This window comes from Pan troglodytes, chromosome 17 (genome assembly GCF_028858775.2).
Source record: "Pan troglodytes isolate AG18354 chromosome 17, NHGRI_mPanTro3-v2.0_pri, whole genome shotgun sequence".
In the NCBI taxonomy this organism is placed as follows: Eukaryota; Metazoa; Chordata; class Mammalia; order Primates; family Hominidae; genus Pan; species Pan troglodytes.
Window position 1 is genome coordinate 45,231,417 of NC_072415.2, and position 24,410 is coordinate 45,255,826.

At 43.7% G+C, this 24,410-nt stretch overlaps 1 long non-coding RNA gene across 2 annotated transcripts; it reads right to left on the reverse strand.

Moving 5' to 3' along the window:
* Positions 1-59: 59 nt before the first annotated feature.
* On the reverse strand, positions 60-24,232 carry LOC129137833 (uncharacterized). Of its 2 annotated transcripts, none has more exons than XR_008540640.1 (4): positions 22,892-24,232; positions 3,042-3,122; positions 1,708-2,082; positions 60-174 (listed from the first exon to the last, which is right to left on the reverse strand). It is a non-coding gene; the product is annotated as an uncharacterized LOC129137833 (long non-coding RNA). The 2 variants fall into 2 exon arrangements; XR_010151891.1 differs by lacking the exon at positions 22,892-24,232 and adding an exon at positions 3,652-4,011.
* Between the last annotated feature and the right edge of the window lie 178 nt (positions 24,233-24,410).

Consider the following 24,410-nt stretch of genomic DNA (forward strand, 5'->3'; position numbering starts at 1 on the left):
CCAAAATACCATAGACTGGTAGGTTAATCAATAGAAATTTATTTTTTTCACATCTGTGAAGGCTGGAAAGTCCAAGATGAAGGTTCTGGCTGATTTGGTTTCTAGTGAAGGCTCTTTCTGGCTTACAGACAGCTGCCCTTCTCCTTATGCCCTTGCATGGCCTTTCTTCGGTGCCTGCACACATAAGCAAAGACAGAGAGTGACAGAGAGAGAGGGGATAGAGAGGGGAGAGAGAGGGGAGAGAGAGAGGGGAGAGAGAGGGGAGAGAGAGAGACAGAGAGAACAAGCTCTCTTATAATGACGCAAATCCTATCAGCACCCCGTCTTCACTTAACCTTAATCACCTCCTTATAGGCCCTATCTCCAAATACAGTCACATTTGGGGTTAGGGCTTCAACATATGAATTTTGGGGTAACACAAGTCAGTCCACAGCAGCTCCCCAGGAAACGGTGTTCGACTTTCCTAAGTAAAGGCCAAGGATTCCTTGGCATCAATTTGGTTAAGGTCTGCTCATGCACCACGTCAGTCACTGCTCTGGGTGGGGACTGGGCCATAAAGAAGTCAGGGTACTTTGAGTACCCCTGCCCTGGCAAAGACTCAGCTAAGAATGTGGGATGTTATGCTATGCAGATTCCTTCCAAATCAAGCTACAGCTCCCACCAAGGTTGATGTGCAGACACAGGAGCTGTGTGCTGGCCCTTAGGCTTGAGAGCTGGACAGAAGGAGAGGTGGGCCATCGGTGTATCGTGGATGGTATATGAAAAGACCAGGCATCCTCTGTTTCCTTCCCTCCCTGGTGCAATGGGGATGATACAGCAAATGCTATGCAGGGCTGCTGTGGCACCTGCATGAGATGCCGTACGTGGAGTCTGAGAAGAAGTGGAGGGAGAAGGGAAGGGAGGCAGAGGCATAAGGAGATTTGTCTCCTCGCTTTTTCATGGCACCATGGGAAGCCCGCCCCTGGGTTGGCAATCCCAGCTGCCATCTCTGTCTCTGGCACTGTGCCTCCCTGGTGTCTGTCTCTAAACCCAGACTCTGAAAGATCCACAACGTGTCTAGCAACCAAAATTAGAGGCCTGCTGCTCTTGCTGCTGCTGAATGGAGAGCAAGCCAGCATGTGGGTTGGAAGTGCAGGGCAGCTCGGCAAACTTAGAAGCTGTTGCAGACCAGAGGGAGAGCCACCTGCTTCAGGAAAGAGGCCATGGTGTGTGTGTGTGTGTGTGTGTGTGTGTGTGTATGAGAGAGAGAGAGAGAGAGTTGTAGCCATGAGTTCTTCCAGCAATTGGGCATGACCTTGGGAGGCTGCAAACAGATCCTAAATTGACAGCGAGATTCAGCATCTTGGGTCTCACTGTGTCCAAAGTCCTCTGGTCCTGGCCTCTGGCAATGCCCCTAAGTATGGATGGGACAGGAGTTGCAGTGCCTGTCCTTTTACACTGGGGGAGCCCAGTGAGGGGGTGACACATATTGTGGCAGATGTCTGAGCAGTATGTCCCCAGAGGCTCTCTGTAGGGGTGTGTGTATTGTGGGGAGGAAGGGAGGTGGGGGGCAGTTGGGGGGAGTGGATGCTGTAACACTGAGCTCCTTGCTCTCCTGTCCCTCTGGGAGGGATAACCCAAGAAGAAGCTTAAACAGAAATGTGTGACCCCTGCCCTGACTCCTGTGGGGGTAGGGATGACAACCTAGATCCTCTGCAGCCCACTCACCCAGCCATGGAGGGGATGTCTGCTTCCACACCTAGCAGGAGGGAGCAAAGAAGACTCAAGCCTTTGGTCAAGTCACGATATTCTTAAAAAAATAAAAAATGATTTAGGTCAGGTGCGGTGGCTCACGCCTATAATCCCAGCACTCTGGGAGGCCGAGGCAGGTGGATCACTTGAGGTCAGGAGTTTGAAACCATCCTGGTCAACATGGCGAAATTCTGTTAGACACAAAAATTAGCTGGGTGTGGTGGTGCTTGCCTGTAGTCAGTCCCAGCTTCTTGGGAGGCTGATGCATGAGAATTGCTTGAACCTGGGGGGCAGAGGTTGCAGTGAGCTGAGATCATGCCACTGTACTCCAGCCTGGGCAACAGAGCAAGACTGTCTCAAAGAAAAAAAAAAAAAAAGGAAAAGAATGATTTAGTTGGAGGCCACAAATAGGTATCAGGATTCTCCCACATAGCATTGGCAGCCCTAATTTAAGTCACGATAGTATATAAAGTATACTACCTCCTTAGTTACCTGAACTGGATATGGAATAAGCTGTTTTCAACAGGTTAATATTTGAAAATGTCCCTTTTGTCCATTCAGCAGGTTCTTAGGGAGCCCCAAACAGTGCCAGGCAGGTACAGCACTAGAGACCATCAGTGAGCAAACCAGAGGGTCCCCACCCTGTGAGTTTGCACTTTATTGGGAAGAGATAGACAATGAGCCACCAGCAGAGTAAAGAAAATTGCACTGCATGCTGGAAGAAGGGAGAGATGCCCTGGAAAAAGAAAAGGCAGAAAAGGAAAAAGAAGAGAAGAATGGGCAGTGGTGCCAGGCGCAGTGGCTCATGCCTGTAATCTCAGCACTTTAGGAGACTGAGTTGGGGGGATCACTTGAGGTCAGGAGTTCGAGACCAGCCTGGCCAACATGGTGAAATCCTGTCTCTACTAATAACACAAAAATTAGCTGGGTGTGGCGGTGCTCGCCTGTAATCCCAGCTACTGGGTCGGCTGAGGCAAGAGAATCACTTGAACCTGGGAGGCAGAGCTTTCAGTGAGTCAAGTTTGCACCACTGCACTCCAGCATGGACAAAAGAGTCCCCCAGTCCCCTCCTCAAAAAAAAAAGAATGGGCAGTGGCAAGGTAGATGGGTCAGGTACAGCTGTGGTCAGGGAATCCTCGTGTGGGAGGTGACAATCCAGAAAAGAAGGAGGAGCTATTGTGAGCCAAGGGCGTGTGCAGTAAGAGGTTTACAACCAGAAAGAAGAGCTAGTGCAAAGGCCCCCAAGGCTTGTAAATGGGGGTCCATGGATAGTCTTCACTGGGCCAAGAAGGAAGAGGATGGATGCCCACCTGGGCCTGGATCAGACTCCTCCTCCATGTGATCTTCAAGTAGTCAGTCCCCTCACTTCCTGGTTCTCCAAGTCCAGGCACCTGGAGACAGAACAGGCTTTGTGACAATGGACCCAACCCACGGTCATGCTAAGGACCCCTCTTCTTCTCCCTAGGGCATTCCTCCCTTGTCTCTGCTTAATCTATCTCTTGCCTTGAGGGCCCTGGTTCACACTCTTTCTCACTCGGCTGGCTGTCTTCATCCCCAACCCGGTGCCATGCAGCCCCTGGAATTATTCATCTCAGAACCTAGAAGACAACTCCCACCCCCGGGGTTTTTCTGGACCCTCTGGTCCTCAAAGGGCATTAGATTCCATGATCCATTAGATCTTTTTGAGGATTTGTATCCTATGATTATGAGAGAAATCTCTAAAAAATGTAATGCATTCCTCGCTACCTTAGGATCCAGTGCAATGAATGTTTTATCCTTCTGCAAACTGCCAAGTCCTTATTACAATACTATAGAATCATAAGGTGGTCTTTGAGAACATTTACCACTCTGTTCTACAGATAAGCAAAGGAAATACAGGGTTATATGTACACTGGCCCCAGGACAAACCCTGAAGCATACCTGCTTGTAGAAGCCTATGATTTCAGCCTGGTGTTTTGTTTTTGTCATTTGACTTGTTCTGAAATAAAGTAAAATGGAGACTGTAGCTCTCTGACCCGCTGAACAGCAACATTTGATAAAACTTATTACTGATTAAGAGAGGCTATCTTCTTTCACCAAGTTTTTTTTCCCCATAGTAACTCTTCTTCACTGTTATCAGGGCCCTCTGAAGTGACTTAAATCCATACCACCTATTGCTCCCTGGGCTTCATGCATCCACAGATTCTCCCTCCAGTTAAACTACCCACTCCCTGAGAGAAGAAGCAGAACATCATAAATCTCTGTATTTATCCCCTATGGAACTGAGGAGCCACAACACACAAAGTCCCCAACCAACTTGCTGAGTTAATTTATGAAAGGAAAATAAACCTCAGGATCCCAAACTCACTAAGCCAAAGGGAAAAGTCAAGCTGGAAACTGTGTCATGCAAACCTATCTCCCTCATAATTTGCCCACTAGGAAATTTCTCATGGGCCCCAAGATCTTTACCCTAGAACAGTTCTGTTGAATTTCACCCTGACAAAGTGAATTGATAGCTTATCTTCATGGGTATGGGACGAAGGACAGAACTCAAAGTCATCTCTGCTCACCTGAGACAAATGCATACCTGATTCTTCCTCTGCCCTATGCTTATTTCATCTTATATAAAAATGCAGATTCACTGAGCTGGATGAATGCATAAGTGACTATTCCTCTACCCTTCTCACATGTGGACAGCTGATCAAAGACTCAAAAGAACAATCGTTTGACTCTTATCTACCTACAGCTTTTTAAAATTTCTTCCTCTTTCCCCAATATCTGCCCTTTCTCCTTTAAATATTGAAACTCTCAAAATCACCTTTGAAGAAAGGCACAGACCTGTCTCCTGGGCGTGCATCCTCAATCTTGCAAAATAAACTTCTAAACTGATTGAGACTTGTCTCGAGTACTTTTTGGTTTATAAATTCTCAACCATTTGTAAGATTCCTGCCAGAATAATCCAATACTTCATCACTTCTAGGGCCTGAAAAAAGGTTCAGGGCCCATTGAAAAAAAATTTTCAAGTCCCACAGCAAAGTTAGATAGATTTAAATTCTTTACATGGTATTTGATGGTATTTGTATTGACATGTAGCTATGCTATAAAAGCAAACATCTGCAAAATCTCGGTTGCTTAAAAAAAACAAAGCCTTATTTCCTTTTGTCTTTTCTTTTCTTTTCTTTTTTTGAGACAGAGTCTCGCACTGTTACCTAGGCTGGTGTGCAGTGGTGTGATCTTGGCTCATTGCAACCTCCCCCTCCCAGGTTCAAGCGATTCTCCTGCTTCAGCCTCCCAAGTAGCTGGGATCACAAGCAAGCACAACCTTGCCCAGCTAATTTTTGTATTTTTAGTAGAGACGTGTTTCACTATGTTGGCCAGGCTGGTCTTGAACTTCTGGCCTCAAGTGATCTGCCTGCCTTAGCCTTCCAAAGTGCTGGGATTACAGGCTTGAGTCACTGGGCCCAGACCTTCAAAGCCTCATTTTTTGCTCATACTCCATCCACCATGGTCAGGTGGGGGCTCTGCTTTGCTGAGTGTCACCTGCCTTCAGGAGTGCAGGTGACAGAGCCTTTCCCACCAGGAGCATTGCTGTTCTCATGACAGCATATATTTGTTTCCTATTGCTGCTGTAACAAATTAATATCAAATTTAAGTGGCTTAAAGCAACAGAAATGTATTATATATAGTTGTAGAGGTCAATGTCTGAATTGGGCCTCACTGAACTAAAATCGAGATGCTGGGGCTGTGCATGGTGGCTCATGTATATAATACCAGGACTCTGGGAAGCGGAGGCAGGTGGATCACTTGAGGTCAGGAGTTCGAGACCAGCCTAGCCAACATGGCAAAACCCCATCTCTACCAAAAATACCAAAATTAGCCAGGCATGGTGGCACATGCCTGTAATCCAGCTACTAGGGAGGCTGAGGCAGGAGAATCGCTTAAACCTGGGAGGCAGAGGTTGCAGTGAACAGAGATCATGCCACTGCACTCCAGCCTGGGAGACAGAGCAAGACTCTCTCTCAAACAAAAATAAAATAAAATAAAATAAAATAAAGAGATGTTGGCAGGGCTGTCTGGAGGCCCTAGGAGAGAATCCTTTTTATCGTCTTTTCTATCTTCTAGAGACCACCTGCATTCCTTGTTTCAGTACTCCACCCTCCATATTCAGAACTAGCAATGTAGCGTCTTCTCTTTCTCCAAATTCTCCTTCTCCAACTTCTGCTTCCAAGGTCATATCTTCTCTTATTCTGTTACTCTTATTCTCTTACTCTTCTACTTTCTCTTATAAGGACTCTTGTAATGATGTTGAACCCACTTGGATAATCAAGGATAATCTGCCTATCTCAAGATTCTTAATCACATTTGCAGCATACTTATCGCCATGTAAAGTAACATATTCACAGGTTCTAGGGACTAACACGTGGATTTCTCTGGGGGGCTGTTATTAGCTGATCACACAGAGAGAAGTGATGGTGCCCAATCACACACAAGGCTTAAATATTCTGCCCAGAAAGAGGATACTTCATGCCCTTCACATTTCATTGGTTAATTAAGTCACATGGCCACACCTCACTTTTATAAGGTAGAAAGTACAATCCCTCCATGTATACAGAATAAGGAGGATAAGAAAATGCCAGGAATTCTCCTTCAGAGTTAGGAGGAATAACGCAAAAGGTTTTCACCATCATGGTCACAAGATAAAACTAGAGGAAACAAAAATCATAATTTTCCATTTGGTGAGTAAGTGGCAGATGCAAAGAAGCCCTGATTAACTGACTTTCAGGTGGTGATGAGCCCGTCATGGTTGAGTCAAAAGGCCCAGTGGAGGTCAGCACCTAGTCTGCTGAAGAGCAGCCTGGCCACAGAGGAAGACTATGTGAATGAGAGGCAGCCAAGCTTTTCATGATAGTTCACAAAGACAAACATAAGCCCACAGACCCAAGAAGCTGAGCAAGTCACGGCAGAATAAATACAAGGAAAATCACATCCAGGCACTTTATAATCAAAATGCTGAAAAGCCTAAGTTAAATACAAAAATCTTTCAAGTAGCCAAAGGAAAAAAAGACACTTTACATACACAAAAAAAATTAGGGCTGACATCTCATCAGAAACAACGAATGCCAGAGGGCAATGGAACAAAATCTTTAAAGTGCTGAAAGAAAAACACTTGCAACCCAGAATCTATAAACTACCAAAATATCTTTTAAAGATCAAGGCAAAAATAAAGGCATTTTGGATAAACAAAAGGAGTCATCCATAACAGATTTGCACTCCAAGAAATGATAAAGAAAATCCTTAATTAAGGCTGATAGAAAATGACATCAGACTGAGCAAGTTAACAAGATAGAAAATAAATTCCAAACATCAGGAACAAAAGGAGGTTTTTACTGGCAATGCTGCAGACGTGGAAACATTAAATAAAGGATTTTGAACAACTTTATCCTCAAGAATACTGACGACTTAGACAAGATAGGCAAATTCCTTGTGCTGTTTTTTGTTTTTTGTTTTGTTTTTTTTTTTTTTTTGGTAGAGACAGGGTCTTGCTCTATTGCCCAGAATGGTCTTGAACTTCTGACCACAAATGGTCTGCCTGCCTTGGCCTCTCAAAGTGCTGGGATTACAGGTGTAAGCCGCTGCACCTGATCTAATTTGGTTTTGAGGGCTGTCTCTGGAAAGTTGGCCATAAGCCAAGATATCCACTGTCTAGGAGAGCCTTGACTAGGGTAAAGTTAGGTTCAAGTGTGTGTGTCAGGTGAGGCACGATGAAGAAGTGTAACCAAAAACGCATGAGATAGAAGGAATTTATTACTTATAGTTCCCAGGGAAGTTAGGGGTGCTGATGGGAGGCTGATGGGAAGTGGAGAGGTCGTAGGGAGCTCAACCAGCAAGTGATGGGGAAGAGGGAGAGGGAAATGGGGAAGGATAAGAAGAGGGAAAAGGGTAGGAGGGAGGACCTATGAGGCTATGCCTATATTAAGGTCCATAGGTGTTACCCTTTAGGCTTTCTCACAGGGATTGTGGATTACCTAATTTAAAGAAAATATGTGCAAAGAGGGGAACTTACTTTCATGACTCTGGTGTTGATCATTAGGTTTTATCATGGTTAGCAGCTATGAGGTGTGTTGGATTTGGGGTCAGTGGGATGAAGAACAAGTGGGCTATATCAGAAATAACCATCACAGGAAGGGGAAGTTTTAACTAGGCTAAAGGAGGTGGGGAATGGCTGGGTTTCAAACAACTTATGTAAGGCCTAAAGATGGATGCCAAGCAAGTATATTAAACATATTTATAATACCTTTAAAAAACGACATAACAAAACTGACACAGGAAGAAATAGAAAATCTGAAAATCTCCAAGTTGATTTAAAAAATTGAATGTGCAATTACTTGCAAGGAAACTTCAGTCACAGATGGCTCTACTAAATTCTATCAAACTTGCAATGCAGAAATTATACCAATTGCACATAAACTGTTTCAGAAAATAGGGGAGGAGGAAATCATTTCCCAATTTTTAAATGTTTTGGCCAGCACAATCCTAATACCATAACCAGACAAAAAACATTACAAGAAAAGAAAACCACAGACCAATATTCCTCATGAATATAGACACAAAAATCCTTTAACAAAATATTAGCAAATTGAACCCAGCATTTTTTAAAAAGAATAAGACAACATGACCAAGTCAAGTTTTTCCGAAGAATGCAGTGTCATTTTATTACTTCAATATTAATAAATCCATATAATTCATCACATTATCAGAAAAAAGAGAAAACCCATACAGCCACCTCAATAGATACAGGAACAACATTTGACAAAATTCAATACCTTTTCATGATACAAACTCTCAGTACACTAGGAATAGAAGGGACCTTCCTCAACCTGAAAAAGACATTTCGAAAAAAGCCTGCAGTTGGGCCAGGTGCAGTGGCTCATGCCTGTAATCCCAGCACTTTGGGAGGCTGAGGCAGGAGGATGATTTGAGCCCAGGAGTTTCAGACCAGCCTGGTCAAGATAGTAAGACCCCATGTCTACAAAAAATAAAAAATTAGCAGGGTATGGTGGCATGTGCCTGTGGTCTCAGCTATTTGGGAGGCTGAGGTGGGAGGACTGCTTGAGACTGGGAGGTCAAGGCTACAGTGGATCATGCCACTGTACTCCAGCCTGGGAGACAGAGCAAGACCCTGTCTCTAAATAAATAAATAAATAAAAACCTACAGCTTACATCATATGTAATAATGAAATCTTCAAAATTTCACCTTAACGTGGAGAACAAGGCAAGGATGTACAATTTTACCACTTTGATTCAATGCTGTACTGGACATCACTATCCACTGGGACAATAGGGTAAAAAAAAGGAATAATAGGCTGGGTGCGGTGGCTTACGCCTGTAATCCCAGCATGTTGGGAGGCTGAGGCAGGTGGATCATGAGGTCAAGAGATCGAGACCATCCTGGCCAACATGGTGAAACCCCATCTCTACTAAAAATCTAAAAATTAGCTTGGTGTGGTGGCATGCATCTGTAGTCCCAGCTACTTGGGAGGCTGAGGCAGGAGAATCGCTTGAACCCATGAGGCAGAGGTTGCAGTGAGCCGAGATCATGCCACTGCACTCCAGCCTGGCAACAGAGCAAGACTGTCTCAAAAAAAGAAGTAATAGTCAGGCAAGGTGACTCATGCTTGTAATCCTAGCACTTTGGGAGGCCAAGGTGTATGAATTACTTGAGCTCAGGAGTTTGAGACCAGCCTGGGCAACAGAGCAAGACTCTGCTCCCTGCACCCTCCAAAAAAAAAAAAAAAGAAAAAAGAAAAAAGAAAAAAAAATTAGCTGGGTGTGGTGGCTCATGCTTGTAGTCCCAGCTACTTGGAAGGCTGAGGTGGGAGGATGACTTGAGCCCAGTAGGTGGAGGGTGCAGTGAGTTGGGATCAAGCCACTGCACTCCAGCCTGGGTGACAGAGCCAAACCCTGTTTAAAAAACAAAACAAAACAGAAATAATAGGCATAAAGATTGGAAAGAAAGAATTAAAACTGTCTAGAACTAATAAGTGAATTTACAGGGTCTCAGGATACAAGGCCAATATAAAAGTATCAGTCGTATTTCTATACACTAGCAACAAGCAATTGGAAAATTAAATTTTAAAAAGCGCCACTTTACAAAAGGTCAGACTGAGGGAATACTCTGGGATGTTGGAATCATGTTTATGGTGGTGGTTATGCATGATCTGAAAATGAAATTAGGAAAACTATTATACTAGCATCAGAAAGAATAGCATCCTTAGGGATAAATTTAACAAAGGAGGCAAAAGACTTGTACACTGAATACTGCAAAACATTGCTGAAAGAAATTAAAGAAAATCTAAATAAATGGAAAGACAGTCCATGTTTATGGCTCGCAAGACTTAATATTGTTAATATGATAGTACTACCCAAAGCGATCTACAGATTCAGTGCAATTCCTATCAAAATCCCAATGATATTTTTTACAAAAATAGAAAAACCCATCCGAAAATTCAAATGGAATCTTAAGGTAACCCATATAACCAAAATGATCTTGAAAAGAACAAAGTTGGAGGAGTCACACTTCCTGATTTCAAAACTTACTAAAAATCGACATTAATCAAACAGTGTGGTACTGGCATGGGAACAGACGTATAGACCAATGGAATAGAATTGGGAGCCCAGAAATAAACCCTCACATGTATGGACAATTGATTTCTGACAAGGATGCCAAATCATTTAATGGGGAAATGACAGTTCCTACAACAAATGGTGCCAGAAAAATGGAATATTTACATGCAAAGGAATGAAGTTAGACCCTTATCTTACACTACATACAAAAATTAACTCAAAATGGATCAAAGACCTAAACATATGAGCTAAAACTGTATAACTCTTACAAGAAAGCAGCAAAAATATATTTGTGACATTGGATTTGGCAATGACTTATTGGATATGACACCAAAAGCACAGGCAACACAATAAAAAATTGATAAACTGGACTTCGAAAAAATTTTTGAAGTTTGGTGCACCAAAAGACACTATCCAAAAAATGAAAAGACAACATTCAAAATGGGAAAAATATTTTCAAATCATATATTTAATAAGGATCTAGTATTCAGAATATCTAAAGAATTTTACAATTCAACAACAAAAAGACAACCCAATTTTAAAATGGCCAAAGAACTTGAACAGATATTTCTCCAACAAAGATATACAAATAGCCAATAAGCACATGAAAAATGCTCAACATCATTACTCATTAGAGAAATTAAGTCAAGCCACAATGAGATGCTACTTCACACCCACCAGAATGGCTATAATGAAAACAAAACCAAAATAAACAAGTGTTGGTGAGCGTCTGGAAAAATTGGAACCCTCATCCATTGCTAGTGGGAATGTCAATTGATGCAGCCTCTGTGGAAAACAGTTTGGTGGTTCCTGTAAAAGTTAAACACAGAATTATAATATGACTCAGCAATTTCACTCCTAGATATATACTCAAAAGAACTGAAAACAAATATTCAAACAAAAACTTGTACATGAGTGTTTATAGCAGCACTATTTATAATAGCCAAAAGGAGGGAGAAACTCAAGGGTCATTGATGGACAATGGATGAACAAAATATGGTTTACCCACACAATGGAATATTATTCAACCATAAAAAGGAATGAAATTCTGATATATGCTATAATGAAGATAAACTTTGAAAACATTATTCTAAGTGAAAGAAGCCAGACACAAAAGGTGACATATTATATCATTCTATTTATATGATTCTCCTTATACAAAATAAACAGAATAGCTAAGTCCATAGAGACAGAAAACAGATTAGTGGTTGGCAGGTGCTAGAGGGAGGGGGAAATGACTACTAATGGATTGGGGGCTTCTTTGAGGGGATTATAGAAATGTTCTAAAAATCAGATAGTCGTGACAGTTGCACAACCTTGTGAATATATTAAAAACCACTGGGTTGGACACTTTAAAAGGCTTTTTAATATATGTAATTTATATCCCAGTTTTTCAAAAAAAAAGAGAATCTATCATAGAAATATATATCACAAAAGTGAATACTACCGCTTGTAAATAAATTTTTTAAAGACCATTTATAATAGCAACCAAAAACCATAAAATATTTAGGAATAAATTTGATAAAATATGCGCAAGGCTTCTATACTGTAAACTATAAAACATTACTGAGAGAAATTTAAAAAGATCTAAATAAATGGAAGGATGAGTCAAGTTTATGTTTCAGAAAACTCAATATTAAGATACTCATTCTTTTCCAATTGATCTATAGGCTCAATGCAATTCCAATCAAAATTCTAGTAGGCCTTTTTAATATATATATTAACTTTTTTATAGAAACTAAATAGTCTGATTTTACCATATGTTGTGCTGTTTAAGTAGCCAACAGGAAGCCACTTCAGGCTCTGCAAAATCTTTGTTTTATGGAAATGAGCAGCATTAGAACCTTCAGCTAGGAGTGGATGAGTTGGATTTTGCTTAACTTGGGGATCCTTTGATTCACTAGTTACTACTCAAGGGAAAATGAGGAAACAGCCCAGAGAAATGAATCCTATCAGATCATTCTCTAAGTGTGGGCCATACTCAGAAATGAGTTTGGAGATGTTGAAGTCACTCGGTAGCTCTATGGCTTCTTTGATTGGCTGATTGTTTTGTGAGCCTTCTAATCCTTGTTTCCTCTTGAAATGCCAAATCCATTGCTAACTAAATGAGACAACCCGTAAGGAGGACTTGACAAAGTACTGGGCATACAGGACACTCAGTAAAAGCTGAGCTGCACCCTTCCTGGACCTGGCCTTTTCGGGTCAGGTTTTCTGTGTTGACTCATACACAGATGAAGGTCGTGCTCTGGACAAGGAAGAACATAAAACCAGAAAAAAAGCTGGCAAAGAGTAGAACACAGGGGATGGGGACCAGGACCGAGATAGGAAGAAGCCCAAGAGACAGATGAGCTGCAGACATGACAGGGAAAACAAAACAATGAGATGCTAAGATTGCAGAGTTGGGCAGGTCTGCATGACAGGGTTCATGGAGTATATTTCAGTTTTTCAAAGACCGTTGCCAGGACTTTTTTTCCATTTATTTCTTTATGGCTGGGTGCAGCGGTGACTCATGCCTGTAGTCCCAGCACTTTGGGAGGCAGAGGCAGGCCGATCACTTGAGCCCAGGAGTTCGAGGCATGCCTGGGCAACATGGCAAAACCCTGTCTCTATGAAAAAATACAAACATTATCCAGGTGTGGTGGTGCGTGCCTGTAGTCCAGCTACAGGGAGGCTGAGGTGAGAGGATTGCTTGAGCCTGGAAGCGGGAGGTTGCAGTGAGCCAAGATGGCACCACTGCACTCCAGCCTGGGTGATGGAGTGAGACCCTGTCTCAAAAAAAAAAAAAAAGTATTTTATAACTTGAATGGTATTATAATGTGTTATGTACCACAAATATGCAAATCAAGACACTAATGTTATATTTTGAGATATCTGTACTGAGAATAAGAGAAGCTTCTTCCCAAATTTCCCTTTGAGAGCATCTCTCCCCTTCTCAAGTCGTCCCTCTCCCCATAAAACAACGGCAGCCCAAGAAACATTTGATGGATGAAAATCAGACACATATTGATAACCTCACCAACTACTGCAGGAAAGAATGGGCTAGGCTTTGCATATGCACGATGAGGTATGGAATCTACTTGTTTAGTTTTATTGCACCTAGCTATCACCGGAAAGTACTGCTTCTTTATCACAATTCCTACAGGGTAGAATGTGGTGGAGTAACTGGGCATTCTGAGTCATTTCCAAAAACTCTTTAAAGGGGTGTTCTGCAAATAATACTATTTCTTAAGGTAGGAGCAACTTTCACAATCTGTTCAAGTCCTAACAAGTAATATATTACATTTTGAATCAGAATAAGTCAAACCAGAATTTTTAAAGTACATATTAATAATAGTTCTTGTGGATTGTGTAATAGTTAAAATAGCAGTTAAAAAAAAAAAGAAAGAAAGAAAGTGGATTTCCCACTTAGTAACTAGTTGATACTTTATCGTAACTAAAGTTTGAAAGGCAGCATTTGGGATTCATGAGTAAGATTTTCTTCCATGACATCTGACCAAGCAATTGCTGCTCCATTCTTTCCTGCAGTAACCTTTATTATGATTTTAAAATAAACTTTCAAATTTAAAACAGTTTCAGATTTACAGAAAAGTTACAAAGATACTACACAGAGTTCTACAGCTCCAACGCCAAGTTTCCCCTATTATTCACATCATAACACTAGTGTGACACATTTGTTAGAATTAACGAACCAATAGTGATATGTTGTTATTAACTGAAGTCTACAGTTTATTCAGATTTCCTTATGTTTTGCTTCGTGTCCTTTTTCTGTTCCGTGGTCCCTTCTAGGACACCAGATTTCACTTAGTTGTCATGTCTGCTTAAGCTTCTCTTGGTCGTGACGGCTTTTCAGACTTCATTTTTGATGGCCTTGTCAGTTTTGAAGACTACTGGTCAGGTACTTTTTAGAATGTCCTTCATTTGGGATTTGTCTGATGTTTTTCTCATAATTAGGCTACTGGGTGTTGGGAAGAAGACCACAGAGGTGAAATGCCATTCTCATCACATCCTATCAAGGGTACATGGTGTCAACATGACATCACTGTGGGCATTAATAGGATGATTTTTTTTTTTTTTTTACCTTACCAGGGAAGCATGGAGCTCCCTGAAGGATGAGCCAGACCTCAGTTTCCAGGCATATGTGGGAGAGGCTGTGGGGAAAGGGGCTTGAACTTCAGATTCAGTCATGGAAAAGGGAGAGAAACCCGACCAGGCAAAGATCATATGCCTGCTGGGAAGCCACAGTGATTTACACTGCTGAGTGGAGAATTGCTGAGTAAATATTGCTTCCAAGGAGGGAGGATGTGCCCTGCTGCCTGCTCCCACCCAGTGCCTGGTAAGTGGATGCCCAAAAAAGCTTTTATCTATGCTGCAAGGAAGCCCAGGAATCCTGTGGGTGGTGGCAGTGGTGGTGGTTCAGGTGGGAGTAATTTATGAATGTAAGTATTTGCTTAGGAGGCAGAGGTTATGTTTAAAATGTGAGCCTGTTTAAGGGAGCAACCTAAGTAAATGAAGGCAAAAGCATTACATAGATATGGCCCAAACCAGGCTGGTAGGAGAAATGTGCCTGAGGCTTGACTCCATGGGTTAGGAGCCAAAGGGGATGGATGTACCCCAGGCTAGCCTGGAAAGGGATTAATTCATGGGCTGCAGGGCCCCAGAAGGCAGGAGCCAGGTGGGGTGGTAATAAAACTGTCTGTGCAGCCCAGTGGATGTTGGCCATGCCTCCTCCCCAAACCCACTGTGGATTGGTGACAGAGGGATGGCATTTCCAGTCTTTTCTCCTTGCTCACCCTCAAGGAGTCTGTGCAGTATGCAGGCCAGGATTCTCTCAGGCTGTGGGTTTCGACATGTGCTTCTGCATGGAAAGTCCCCTGGCTGCTGCAGGATGTCCTCTGCAGAGCCCCATCCTGTCCTCCTTATCGCAGCTGCAGGCAGCCTGAGCCACATTCCTCCTGCCTGAGTCACTGTTCCAGGCCACAGGCCGCCTTGCCTCCAGCTTGGCCTATGGACCAGGCCACTGTCCATTCCGTCATTTGCCAGACACTGTGGAGTGTCCCTGCCCTTAAGGTCTTACCCTGGTGACCATGCAAGGCAACAACTGTGGAGCTGGGGGACTGCCAGGGTTCCATGGAGGAAGGCAGAGGGCAGAGGAGGGGACGGGGGAGCCTCCTGGAGGAGGCGACTGCTGAGCTAAGTGCTGGGGAAAAGGGAGTGCTCCAGGTAAAAGGGGATAGGGGATGAGATTGCCACATTGTGGGAAATGAAATGTGTCGAATGAAACTCATTTAAGGAGACGCTAAGCCAGAAATGTTAATGGGAATTAAAAAGGACTCTTCTATACCTAGGATGGAGTTCTGAGGATGGTGAAGCTAGGATACAAAGTCTTGATCCCTTTGTTAGGCTCTTCTCTTCAAAAAGTGGTGGGGGGCCGGATATAGTGGCTCACGCCTGTAATCCCAACACTTTGGGAGGCCAAGGCGGGAGGATCACCTGAAGTCTGGAGTTTGAGACTAGCCTGGCCAACATGGTGAAACCTTGTCTCTAATAAAAAATACAAAAATTAGCCAGACATGGTGGCACACACCTGTAATCTCAGCTACTTGGGAGGCTGAAACAGGAGAATCACTTGAACCAAGGAGGCGGAGGTTGTAGTGAGCTGAGATCGCACCACTGTACTCCAGCCTAGGCAACAGAATGAGACTTGATCTCAAAAAAAAAAGAAAAAGAAAAAAAGAAAAAGCAGTGGGGTTAGGTGGATGGGGATCCCAGGGAAGGAAAGCGAGGGCACATCCTCCTAGACACCTCTCCTCTTCCCAGCAGCTTCAAGACAAGCTTGGACTATGATCCTGTGCTGCTTGGGCTGATGGCCCAAAATTGCTGAGCCTCAGCTTCCCCCAGGGTTAAACTGGAAGCAATAGTGCCTGCCACAGAGGATACTGAGGAAGTCCTGAGGGAACAGTGCAGGGCCCAGCTTATGCAAATGACCAGTAAGTGGTGTTTGTGACTAATGACAAAATGGGATCAGGCCTCTCCCTAAGGAGGGACCTGCACAGCAAGAGGCTCAGGGCAGCTAGGGTAGGGGAAGAGGCCAACATTGCCTGTCCTAGAGCTCTCCCTCTGGTCTTCCCTGTCCCTGCTTACTCTGAGTAAAAAGACAGTCCAGGCATGGTGGCTCATGGCTGTAAGCCTAGCATTTTGAGAGGTCAAGGCAGGAGGATTGCTTGAGGCCAGGGTTCCAGGTTGCAGTGAGCTATGTTTGCGTCACTGCATTCCAGCCTGGACAACAAAGCAAGACCCTGTCCCTACAAAACAATAATAATAACTTTAAAATTAGCCAAGTGTATCTATCTATACCTCCTTGGGAGGCTGAGACAGGAGGATCCCTTGAGTCTAGGAGTTCCAGGTTGCAGTGAGTTACGATTGCACCACTGCAGTCCAGCCTGGGTGAGAGAGCAAGACTCTGTCTACAAAAAAAAAAAAAAAAGAAAAAACAAAAAAGAAGAAAGAAAACAAAGAAAAAGACAAAACACAAACTAGAATTTCTGGAATAATGTGGGTCACAGAATCTTTAGAAATGGGGGACACCTCACCACCCATTGCTCCCAGCCCTCTCTACCCCCCTCACAATTTCAAGACAATTTCAGTTCCTTCCCATTCAATGACTCATAAGAGAACAAAACAATAGTTTAAATAAATACTACATCTGGCAAAGCCATTCAGCATTTTAGCCTTATTGTTGGTTTCCACTCAAATATTTATGAAGCATATAAGATGTGCAATGCTCACTGCTAGGTGTGGTAATGCCAGTGAAAGGTAGTTTAAATTAAATGTGTACACTAACCCTTCTGCTTTAAACAAAGTGTCTTGGCCAGGCTTCTTCAGGAAAACAGAGCCAATAGGCTGTGTGTATATATATAGAGAGAGGTTTACTTTAAAGAATTGGCTCATAAGATTGTCGGGGCTGGCAAGTCTGAAAACTGCAGGGCAGATGGGCAGGCTGGAGACCCAGGGAAGATGTGAGTCTGAGGAGGGCCTAGAGGCTTCTTTCCTCTCTTTGGGGACCTCAGTTTTTTTTCCTCGAAGGCCTTCAGCTAGCTGGATAAAGCTCACACATATTATAAAGGGTAATCTGCTTTACTCCAAGTCTATTGGTTTCAATGTTAATCTTATCTAAAAAATACCCTCACAGAAAAATCCAGACAACATATGACCACGTATCAGAGTACTGTGGCCTAGCCCAGTTCACACATGAAATTAACCATCACAGAACGTGACACGGGGTGATGTGCTTCTCATGCGTGTCCCAGGCAGTGTTCCTCTGCTTCTCCTTGCCCTCCGCAGGTAGCTCCAAGCCAACCTTCTCCTGCCAGAGGACAAAGGGGCTGGGAAGGAGTGCTGGGCGTGGATGCAGGGGCCTGGCTCACAGCCTTCCCTACCTCTAGTTTCTCTCTTGAACCTCAGGTTCCTTAGGTGTAGAGCGAGCCCGCCACTACACTTGCCTCAATATTGTTGTGGGCATTAGATGGAAACAACGTGTGTGGGGTGCATGGTGTGCCGTCAAGTGCAGTGGCTGTGCTATCAGGAGGGCTAGAGGCTCTGACACAGAGCAGGGCAGAGTGACCCTGGATCCTGATGGGTGGCGGTGGGCTTGCCTTATGGACGGAGGCAGCAGAGGACAGATGGTCCAAACTCAAGGAATTTTCCTGAGTTCACAGGAAAGTGTTAGCAATCCTCCCAGCCCAGAGCTCCTAAATTGAGTCTCTCTCACTCTTTGTAAATTATATTGTACTCTTTCCAAAAATTCTAAGACATTCAAGTTCTCCTTCTTCATCCTCCCACCCCAAATCCACTCCTTTTTCCAAAGGAGACAATCATTAACTCCTTAACATAAATCATTTCACATCCTCTCTTACTGATTTTTTTAAACTACAAAAAGGTGGTTGTCTATATTTGTGATTTTATTGTTGTTCACTTACCAACGTATTGTATGTATTTTTCAATGTCTAAATCTGACTTCTTGTATAGTAGTAGGCTTTTTTAATTTTCTACTCACTTAAAATAGAGAAGAAAGATAAAGAAGAAAAATAAACAAGACTTCTACAAATAAAATATAAACCTCATTGTAGGCCAATGAAATCAGTTTTCTGGGAAAGCATCCACATTGCTCAGTCCCCTTTTCTCTGAGAAGGGCCCTGGCCCAGGTGATGCTACCAGGAGGCCTTGCCTGTGCTCTCCAAGACCTTACGTGCACCCAGAAGTCCCCACTTATAGGTTCCATTCCTAGAGTGTCCTCCTTTGTGTTTCTCTTTGGCTCCTGTAGCCACGTTTGCCTCTGAGGCAGAGCCAAATGCTGTTGGCTCTGTGCCACTCCATAAGCAAACAAATGGCAGCACTGAATTTCAAAGAAAATTCCTTAGGTTACTGTTTTCCTTCCTTCCTTCCTTCCTCCCTTCCTTCCTTCTTTCCCTTTCTTTCTTTTCTCTTTTTCTTTCTTTCCTTTCTCTCTCTTTCTCCCTCCTCTTTCTCTTTTTCTTTCCTTTCTCTCTCTCTCTCTTTCTCTCTCTCTCTCCTCTTTCTCTCTCTCTTTCTCTCTCTCTCTTTCTTTCTTTCTTTCTTTTTCTTTCTTCCTTTTCTTTCTTTCTTTCTTCTTTCTTTCGCTCTTGTTGCCCAGGCTGTAGCGCAATGGTGCAGTCTCGGCTCACTGCAACCTCCACCTCCCAGGTTCAAGTGATTCTTCTGCCTCAGCCTCCCGAGTAGCTGGGATTACAGGCATGCACCACCACGCCCAGCTGACTTTTTGTATTTTTAGCAGAGATGGGGTTTCTCCATATTGGCCAGGTTGGTCTTGAGCTCCTGACCTCAGGTGATCCATCCGCCTCGGCTTCCCAAAGTGCTGGGATTACAGGCATGAGCCACTACGCCTGGCCAGGTTACTGTTTTTCTACAAAACCTTCCAAACAGCCAAGCAAGGAGTTCGGGGGGAATTGTACAAATGCGTACTTTGAGGAAGCTCATTTTTGAGGTCTGATGTTGTGTGTAATAATTTTCCGTTGCAAAGAGCAGAAATTCTCTTCTTTATCTCTAGTGAGCAATTTCCTTTCCAGATGTTATTAGGGGAGATATCAGTCACCAAGGCCTTGGCTGGCTCCCTGATAAAAGCCCTTGCAGTATTCCACACTGCAGAACCGCAGGCTATGCCCTCCTGGATTCATACTGGAAATATCCAAGGCTCCAAGCCACCAGGGCTGATGGATGTGACTCATCTTCCTGACCCCAGGGGAGGCGAGTGGTGTGTTTGGTGCACACTGTGCACCTGTCAGTAGTCAGCATCCTGTAGGCCAGGAAAACACTGACTTTTCTCAGGAAAGGCTTTGACGGCAGTTGGAACAGAAGTACAAGTAGACAGAGGCCACTGAGTTACGGAAGAAAACCAGGCTGGATCCAGTTCTGTGGATCCAGGAAGAAGGATCCCTCATTTTCCTGCTCAAGCTGGTCATCAAAACAAGTAAACAACTAGCCCCCCTTTTTTGTTTTTTTAGGGTTTTAAGGTTTGCTATTACATAGGAAACATGGTAGTATACATGGTGAATACCAAAGAAGGCGTAAAACATTAGTGATTTTTAAGAAGTCCAGTGCGTGGTTTCTACTGGCTCTTTCTGTCCCTCATTATTCTAGAGGAATTCCTCCATTAAAGTCCTCTGCTATTCACCCCACAAATCCCTCAACCCCTCTCTCTCCCCCAGCCTCAATCACAGATTGTTGCTTCTTTAGCTATTTATTTACTCCTTCCCTTGTCTCATAAAAAAGTTGAGCAAGCTTATTAGAATAAGAGAATAAAGGACGAAAAGAAATGGTCAAAATAAGCACTGAAGAAGGCAAGGAAAATAGTTGATAGAGCCAGCAATAAGATGAGCACATGGAAACATCTATCATATGATGTTATTCAGTTACTACAAGCGGGCATGAGCCAAGAGTCCTAGGAGCCAAGGAAATGAGAAATATAACCAAGCAGAACGTACAAGTCAGGAAAACTCTGCCTTTCTAATGCACAGACCAGAGGGGAGGTGGGTGATCCCAGTCCTGAGTTAAGTGTTTCTCTGACATTTTCTTATTTGATCCTGACAATCTCGTGGGGTGGACATTATTATAACACTCATTTTACAGATAAGGAAACTAAGAATTCAAGAGTAAGTTAGTAATGTGCCCAAGACTACAGTTAGTGAGATGCAGAAATGAGATTCAAACCCAGGCTATCAGGCTCCATGTCTGGGTCCTGAATGAAAAAGCTCACCCTACAGGACTGGGGTGGGGGAGTGGGGTTCTGTGGGACATTTCTGAGACAAATGTAATAGGCATTTTTGTAGGACCATATCTCCTGACCTCTTTCAATCCAATTCCTTAATATGGGCACAAAAGCATAAACCCTGTTGAAATTCAGCAAAAGCAATTCCTTGAAGCCAAACAATTTGTGCAGGTGCATAGTTCTTTGATAACCTAATTTCCTTCTCTATGTACATAAATGAATACTGCAGATTCTATCAGGAATTATAACAACAGGTATTTATTCAAGCCATAGTCAGTCATTCAATGCATCCGCAGCCCTCTCTATTAAGATTTATACCCCACTAGAACCTCAAAGCTGAAGTCTTTGGTCTCCTCACTCTCTGGCTTCCTAACCTCTACAGAGAAAATACTCTTAAATACACAGCCCTCCGGGACAACCGAACACACAATGAAGACCTCTATTAAGAACATTTACAGGACAACTTTACCTGTCCATGGTTCTTCTCTTCTATATTCTTTGTTAGATGTTTTAGGAATTGGGTACTTCCTCTATTCAAGACCTCATACCATTTAGGCAGCATTTCTCAAACTTTCAGCATCTGTAAGCCAGTGCAAGCTAATGCAAAGCACTAACTTTGGGTAAGATTTCATCACAATTTTTAGTAATAAAAATATCACATTCTTCTTGAAAGCTTTTTTATTATGAAGAAATGCAAACATATACCAAAGGCAGAATAGTATAAAGAACCCCCATGGACTTATCACTCAGCTTCAACTATAATTGACTCATGGCCAATCTTATTTCAACACGATTCTCATCCACTTCCTCTCTCTCATATCATTCTGAAGCAAATCCCAGATATCATATCATTCCATCCATAAATATTTCAGTAGGTGTCTCTAAAAATATGAATTATTTTAACACTACAATAGCATAATCACAACTATTTGTGAGAATTCCAAAATATTATCAAATATCAAAATATATCAGACTCCCAATTGTCTCAAAATTTTAAAGTTTTTTTTTGTTGTTGTTTGAATGAGGATCCAAATAAGGCCCACACATTCCCATCAGATAGAATATTATTTAAAATGACACTATTGTTTCATGCATTTGTAAGAGGGCATAATTTGTAATCTCTCCCCAGGATATCTGTCCTATTTGATAATGGGGTCAAGTTCCATAGTCCATTGATTTCTTTCGTTACCCTTTATTTTTACTAAGTTAAACTCTCCCAATTTACAGTCACTGGAAAGAGTAACAAATATCTGGTATCTTTTTCCAATGACTATGGATTCAGAAATTAAGAGATTTCTTACTGCAAACATGTTTAGCCCTCCACCAGGTGCCAAATCAATCATGAAACACATTTAAAATTTGGACAGATCCATGCTTTAACTTGGGAGATGGGGGAAAATGGGTCCCCCTCACCTACAGGGACTTCCTTCTGGCTCTGAAGAGCATATTTTCAACGTTACAGGTCGTTTTAAACCATGCCTAATACCAGATTAAGAAAGAGTCAAACTCCAGTCAGAGCAGACTGGACCTGAGTTTGGTCTTAAGAGGATTTCTCAAGTCCAGCTAATTGTTTTTCTCTTAAAGTGTCTGAGTTTTTCTTTTGGATCCTGCAGACCAATACCAGAACTGACCTCTTATCAGAGGCAAATGACCAGTAGATATGCCATGATGAACAAAGTCATTCAAAGTCGTTAGGAGGACACTGAAAGTGTCAGGCAGGGTATGAGGTGATCCTGAAGCAGGATTGGAGCCAAGTAGAAGAGGAAGAGGGTGATGTAGGAATGAAGAGGGAGGAATCTGCAATGGCATTCATAGTTGACTCCAGTGTGGGATGCCATGTAAAAAGGAACTCTAAATTCACACATACATGCACACACACCCCAAAGAAACCCCTTGCAATTTGCTCATGGCCCTGGGATGGAAAAAGCCAGCTGATCTGAGAATAAGAAAATGTACCTTACATGAAATATTCTCTTCATAGTTACAGCAAATGTTCTCAACACTGGCTGCACATGAGAAGCATCTTGGGAGTTCAAAATACTATGTCCAGGCCCCTGAACAGGCCAGTGGAATCAGAATCTCTGGGTATTTTTAAACCTCCCTCACCATCCCCCTCCTGGACACCCCCCACCCACACAGGTGATTCTAACGTGCAGCCCGGCCTGAGAACCACCGGGGTACAGCATGGACAGCAAGGGCTATTTCAGTACAGGATCAATTAATGAGCAAGGGCTCATTATTCAAAATACTCACAACTTGAAGCTTGGTTTGGCTCAGCCTGGACTTCTGGAGCTTGGGGTGAGAAGCAACCTAATCTTCAGTATTCACAGCTCTCCCGCGAAACAATGTCAGCAGGGAGAGCCTGGCAGGGGAATAGGAAAGGAGGTGTGAGGTGTCCTGCACACGAGCTTCCCTTCTGCCCGGGGAGAACACTGGTTCTGTCACTCCTGTGTGCATGATGATCACACGGGGATATCTGTCAAATGCAGCTTCCTGGGCCCCACTCCCTGGGTCGGTCAGAAGGTCTAGGATGTGGCCCAAGAACCTGCATTTTAGCAGGTCTCCAGGTGACCCTCTGAGGGTTTATGGAACAAACACACATCCATAAACCCTGAGAGGCCTCCAGGAGCAGCAGTCTGTGGGTCCTTCCTGATGAACACGTGTGGAGCAGGGCTTCCCTCTTCAATCCTGGACCCTACCCCTGGAGGGTCTGAGCAGTAGGTCTGAGGTCGTGCCTAGCATCAGCGTTAGAAGTGATTTCAGGGCACTGCCCAATTGGGGACCTTCATGGAAAAGAAGTGGACCTGCCCCAAGTTTTCTCTGTACAATAGAAGGTGGAAGCGAAGCAGGAAGGACCCTTGGCTCATTCCCTCCTTGCTTCTACCAAAACGGAAGCTGGCGTTTTTCCTAGGCTGACAGCTGGCAGGAAGTGCAAGCGGAAACCAAGCAGCAGCCTCTGCTGTTTCAGAGACCATTGATTTCATCAGCAAAATGGGTCTCAAAGCTTCATCAAAGTGGGTCTCAAAGCATCATCAAAGCAAACATGCAAATTCTTGGGCCCCACCCCAGACCACCTACTGATCAGGTACTTCAGGGAGACAGGCTCCCTAATCTGTGTCACAGGAGGCTCCCAGGTGACTCTGATGCTTGCTTGGTGATTATGGGCTTAGGAAAGGACCCCACCTCTTCTGGCCATCCTTTCAGGTCCCTTGTAATGGAGGCAGGGGGAGGCCCCACAGCACCTCTCCCGCTCTCGGTTTGTTATTGGGAAGGTGCTGAAGGATGCTGGGGCTGCCAACCTGGAGGAAAAGGAGCCTGGTTCCAGGCAGCTGCCACTTGCACAGGCTGCTCTCCCAGCTGACTTGCTTTGTTTTATTTTCTCTAAGCCTGAAGAAGGGCTTTCCCCAGAGAGAAAGGACACCTGGTGCCTAATTCCCCAAAGCAGAGGCAGCTGTGGTCCAGAAGCCCCAGGGCCTGTTTCCACTGTCCTCCCTGGGGAAATGCCAGTATAGGGCCCAGAGAGGCCCAGGACTTGTCTCGACGCTCTCCTTTCCCCGGCCAAGAAAATGCTTCCTCTTCTTGGAGGATGGAGATGCAAACACTCCCTTTCTGGAGCAGGCTGCAGCCAGAGGGGTGGCATCCTGTACCAAGACTAAAGCCCTTTTGGGACAGAGTGTCAATGCTGGTACTCCACACCTCCAAAGATGAGGGGAGGCCGATCTGAGGCAGAGGCACACGTGAGAACCAGCCCAGTGGGACAGAACAAGCTACT